We start from the raw sequence: 5,000 nt of genomic DNA, 5'->3' as shown, positions 1-5,000 counted from the left end.
AGTTTTGATAAGACTTTGGGCTGATGTAGGACCAGGTGAGAGAAACGGTCTCTTCAGGCATGCAGCCTGCAGACAGTATGGGGCACTTGAACAGGGCTGACCTTGTAATACACAGTACAATACCCAGGATTAGCCAGGGTTACCCTGCTCCACTAGAGCAATATAAAAGGTTTATACAGAGTACGGTATAAAACACACAAACCGGCAGTGTGCAGACTTTTATTATTTTTCATTATCTGTAGGAGCATTCATCTGTACATCTCACCTTTTTGGTTTGGAACCACGTTTGTCTTGTTACCATTGTTTTTTTCATACATAGAAAATAAATGCAACCTGTCAAATGTTCTTCTGATTGTGGTCTTGTGGAATATATACATTATGTAACCATGCATTTTCAGTCAGAGTATGAATGAAAAAAAAAGCCACACAGTCAAATTGTGTCCACCAATATTTACTGTCATTGAAATGTATGGACAATTTAAACAATGTATTACACATGACACTAGATACATTACTTTATACTATATTTACAGTTGTCATTACCACACAAAAACTCTGGGAAGGTGGGTAAGTGCAGCAACTGTGAAGGGCCTGGTTTGAGGTTGGAGGCGTCTGTGCTGTAAAAAGATAAACAGAATTAGAAATCACATATCTGACAGTAGCTCCAGTGACATTTTAAATGTAAGTAACCTGGGTTGTTGGGGCAGGGACACCAAAAATAACTCCTTTATCTGGGCTCACCTGGTTGTGAGTGTCTGCGGTCAGCCATCCCTCTTAGGGTAGAAAGTCTTCTGCGCAGGACGGTGCCCTGAAGGTTGACGTTCACAGTATGCAGCCTTCATGTCCTGGAACTTTTATTGTGCAATTTTCCATATCTGTAACAAGCAATGTGTTAGACTATATTAGGGCTTCATTACATCAAATTACACAGCAGGGTTTTACAGGGTGTTGGCTACAGTCCCAGGACCTAAGTGGACTTGTGTGCCTTGCTCAAGTGCACTTCAGCTGTGGATGGAGGTGTAAGTAGGGAGAGGTAAGGATGGGATTTCAACCTGCTTCTCTCTGATCTTAGGACCACCTCTCACCATCAGGTGATGGCTGGCTGCTACCTCAAATTTCATTCATGGCCCTAGTTATGTTCTGTAATCAGCATTGTTTTGACCTTACACAAATAAATGTAAATGCATTCTGCACCATGGGGGGCTGTGAAGACCTTTGAGAATATTTGCAGAACTACATACTGAATTGAGCCATCCGCCTTTCTCTTGGTTGGTGTGTTGAGATGGTGACTGCAGTCCAGGCTTCTTGGATTGGAGGAGAAAAGCTGTGGCTTTTACTGGCATAAGTATGTGGTTGTGGAAGGACCCTGTCGGCTGTTGACCTGAGGGAAAAAAGAGCACAAATTGCATATTAGCACAGAGCCCATGCTTAGACCATAGACAGATAAATCATCTGCCACAATCTGCATGCAACCAACAGAACCTAGAAAGAGAAAGATTAGCAGCAATACACAAAGGGGACAAGTATACAAAAACATGCAAAGTGTTCTGATAAGGTGCATGGAGGTAGTCTGTGTTGATTCCAGCAACCTCAAAGACTGAAAAGTGTCCCAGTGTGTTGAATTGAAAACTTGGCGCGTGCGCGCGCACACATAGGAATATCATAATTTAGTGCAGTGTTTCTCAACAGGGGTGCCGGGGCACCCTGGGGTGCCGTAGGGCCCCCTCAGGGGTGCCGCGGAAACGTGGCTGATAAATAAATTATATAACATAAAACATATTTGTCAAAATTGATAAGTTAATGTTAGTCAGTGGAATCTTTGATCTGCCATTTACGCACAATAAAGTAAATATTGGTCACCCCAGCTGCAACTTTGAACGTAGGTCGTGCTACTAGGTTGTGTGTCTCCTAATGTGTTACATTCTAAGCTTGTGTGGTACGGATGTGATGCTATATGGCTACTTGGTTTGGGGTGCCTTGAAATTTTCCATGAATTGAGTTGAGAAACACTGATTTAGTGTATCAATTACAACTACAGGATCTGTTCGCTTTTGTCAGATAGAACCATTGTTTTTCAAAGGCAGATCATTCCAAAAAGGATAGTAGTATCTGCAACTGGACGAAATTACACCCACAAACATGAATAAAATAAACTACCAGTGTGCGGTGATTCATTCTTCATTTACTTGGCAGCCTTGATATGTTGTGAAACAGGAGCAAGGAGCAGCTATGGAAAACACCACACCTTGGAATGGACAAAGCAGAACATTTCAATATAACCAGGGTAAAACAAATAATGTACCGGCATCTCCATGTGATCATTCAGTGTAGCCATCACAATAAAGATCTGCCGTGTAGCCGTCATGGTCATTAGGTGGTATTTATCAAATGCAAAACTACCGTCTTCTCAAAAACGACATCAGCGAGTTAACAACATTACACCCACAATCATGTAAACATTTGAAAACCCAAGGCAATCTATTTTGCAATGCTGGAGCGGCGAACAGGTTGTGCTTGTGCTTGCTACTATTACCAGAGTCATACAACAGAGACGTACCAAAGCAAAACATGCAAACGATATATTTTTGTAAACCACTAGAAAGACATGGGCTTTGCTGGTCAAAGTAATGTGTGCGTAAACATGGTAGGTTACTTACTACGGGGTGGATCCGTATTTAGCAACTGAACGCGGATGGAGAAGGGGTGCTTCCGTCCTCCTCCCAGCTGGTTTGTCTGGCTCGTTCGCACAACTAGCAGCAAAACACACAAGAGTAACCGTCTGAGTTACACATAGCAATTCTGAAAACGTGTTCATGTGCACAGAATAAATGCCACAGGGGGGAAAAACACAAAAAAAATAAAGCGATTGAGGTAGCAGCTATGTTAAGCAAGGTAGCAGCTAGATATGTTGGAGCTTGAGCTAATCCTCTGACCCCTCTCAATGGATACTTGCTTAAAAAAAGACACCACTGTGTCCTAAACCAATTCACAAAATATTATACAGACAAATATATTATCTCACCTCTCGATTAGAAATATGGTCACCAAAGCGTATTTGAAGCCGCTGCCGTAGCCGACATCTGTGTCCAAGAGTGTCAGGTCCCATTTCAAATTTTCAGCCCGTGTTGGAGTCTGGTCTTGCGAGTCCGATGATAATCCAAGGGAGTATGTTATCCTGACATGGTTACCGGTAGTCTAGTGTTCCAAAAGCCAAAGTTCTTCCTGTAGCTCTGCAAAAGCCACCAAAGTTTCCAAGTAGCTCAGCCTGCTGCTAACTCTCGTTACCTTGCTACTAGCCGAGTGATGATGAGCCTTGTCGCGTGTGCATGAATGATGGGGGCGGGGTCGGTCAAGTTCACGAGTCGGTGAACGCGCAGGGAGGAGGGGTGAGTGCTGGCGGTTGATGGACGTGTCAGAAACCAATAGAAGTGATGATGAGTATTACTTCTATTGGTTGCCGTTTTCTTCTGACTACGCCCTCTACACTGGACCAAAAGATTTCGTTTTTTTTCCAAACACTCTATTTCAATGGGTGCTATGGCGTCATGAGGAGTTTTTCAGATGATATGGTAAAATATGTGCCAGAAAAACATCTCCTATCCCACCTTTAAGTCAGAGGCGATTCCTCTTTGAGTACAAGGGAGGCGCCGCCTCCTGTCCAAAATCACGGAGAATAGTATGTAAACTAATGCTTTACACAACTTAATAACATTGCTATTTCAGACCCAGCTCCATAGAAAATGCATGTGCTCAACTTAGAGATGAAACCAATCTGTTATAAGATCCCGAGGCTCGCACGAGTTTTTTTCCGCTCATGACAACGCAAGCGAGTCGAGTCTCAATGGACTTCAATGGCATGTGGGATTGTACGATTTTTCAATGGCAAAATGCTAAACGGTCATTGGCTATTGCCGTGAAATTTTTTTGATTTTGAGACTGAGCCTCACTGGGAGTGAATGGAGAAGAGAGAGGAGGGGGGAGGGACCGGAGACTGGAGCTCCGACTTGTGATTGGGTGAACCCCGTGTCAGTAGGCTACAGTGGTTGATTTCATTTCGAAATGCGGATATGTTATTAATTTGACTGAGAAGTTTCGTCGTGGTAACCAGTGGGGAAGCTATTCATTGCGGTGTACACCAGTTTTGTGTACATATTCTTGTAAATCTAGTGACACTAGCGTTGCGAATAAAGTCTTAATAGTGGCATGTCCTTATCCTTTTTAATCTCCCAATTCAAAAGTTGAAGTTGCCTACTTTTCGTTAGGGCTAGCTTGCAAGAAAGATGGAGAGCTATGCAAAATGCCAAGCATTGTGGATTAAATTCTGGCGAATTCCAGTCGTCCTTATGAGGAGAAAATGAATATCAAGGAGCAGAGCAGAGCACTGCCTAATACTGACTTGGTGAAAAAGGTAGGGAAGAACAACCGTTTCTTTTGAGCTTTCGTGGTGTCTTATCAACTGGTTAACTGCCAAGTCCCGTGAGTGGCGAGTACTTGTTTCCTACTGTGTTGGCAATGTCTGGTAAATAATTAAAGATTTTGCGACCTCTAGTGGTAAGTTAAGCCGTGCACCCAGTAATGAACAAAGACAACGAAGGCAAACTAAATCACATCATTATGTGGCGGAGGTAGGCCTAATGATGATAATAATAATAATAAAAACATTTCCCTATGAATAGGCTACAAGGGGGATAATGATTAATGATTAACACATTTGTTTCAACAAGAGTCCTTTAGTGTGTGAGGCCATATGTGGCTCAGGACCAATGTAAGATGTGTGTCAAAATCCCCCCCTGTCCCCCCCACCCCTTTATTTTTGCGTTCTGGACATGTAATTGAACAGCCTCCCCTGTTTGACAGACTACCAGCCGCCACTGGATTAAGTAGATAATTGGCTTAGATTAAATGAATCAGCAGTATAGTTTGACATGCATACCCAGAAGCTCATAATAGCAAACCTAATTTAGCCCTTTTGGAAGCTTCATTGATACGAAAGACTGAGG

The 5,000-nt window shown here is 42.8% G+C and overlaps 2 long non-coding RNA genes across 4 annotated transcripts in view; one reads left to right on the top strand and one right to left on the bottom strand.

Moving 5' to 3' along the window:
- LOC134439682 (uncharacterized) overlaps positions 1–345 on the top strand; it is a 1,815-nt gene extending 1,470 nt beyond the window's left edge. Inside the window, exon 3 of the long non-coding RNA XR_010032821.1 lies at positions 1–345. This exon is cut by the window's left edge and continues 200 nt beyond it. This is a non-coding gene — a long non-coding RNA (uncharacterized LOC134439682).
- A 90-nt stretch (positions 346–435) lies between these two features.
- On the bottom strand, positions 436–3,590 carry LOC134440569 (uncharacterized). Of its 3 annotated transcripts, none has more exons than XR_010032987.1 (5): positions 2,658–3,590; positions 2,158–2,245; positions 1,242–1,381; positions 742–875; positions 436–617 (listed from the first exon to the last, which is right to left on the bottom strand). It is a non-coding gene; the product is annotated as an uncharacterized LOC134440569 (long non-coding RNA). The 3 variants fall into 3 exon arrangements; XR_010032986.1 differs by having other exon boundaries at positions 2,158–2,750; positions 3,023–3,590; XR_010032985.1 differs by having other exon boundaries at positions 2,158–3,590.
- Between the last annotated feature and the right edge of the window lie 1,410 nt (positions 3,591–5,000).

Source organism: Engraulis encrasicolus, chromosome 23 (genome assembly GCF_034702125.1).
Source record: "Engraulis encrasicolus isolate BLACKSEA-1 chromosome 23, IST_EnEncr_1.0, whole genome shotgun sequence".
In the NCBI taxonomy this organism is placed as follows: Eukaryota; Metazoa; Chordata; class Actinopteri; order Clupeiformes; family Engraulidae; genus Engraulis; species Engraulis encrasicolus.
This window is presented reverse-complemented; position numbering and strand designations above follow the sequence as displayed.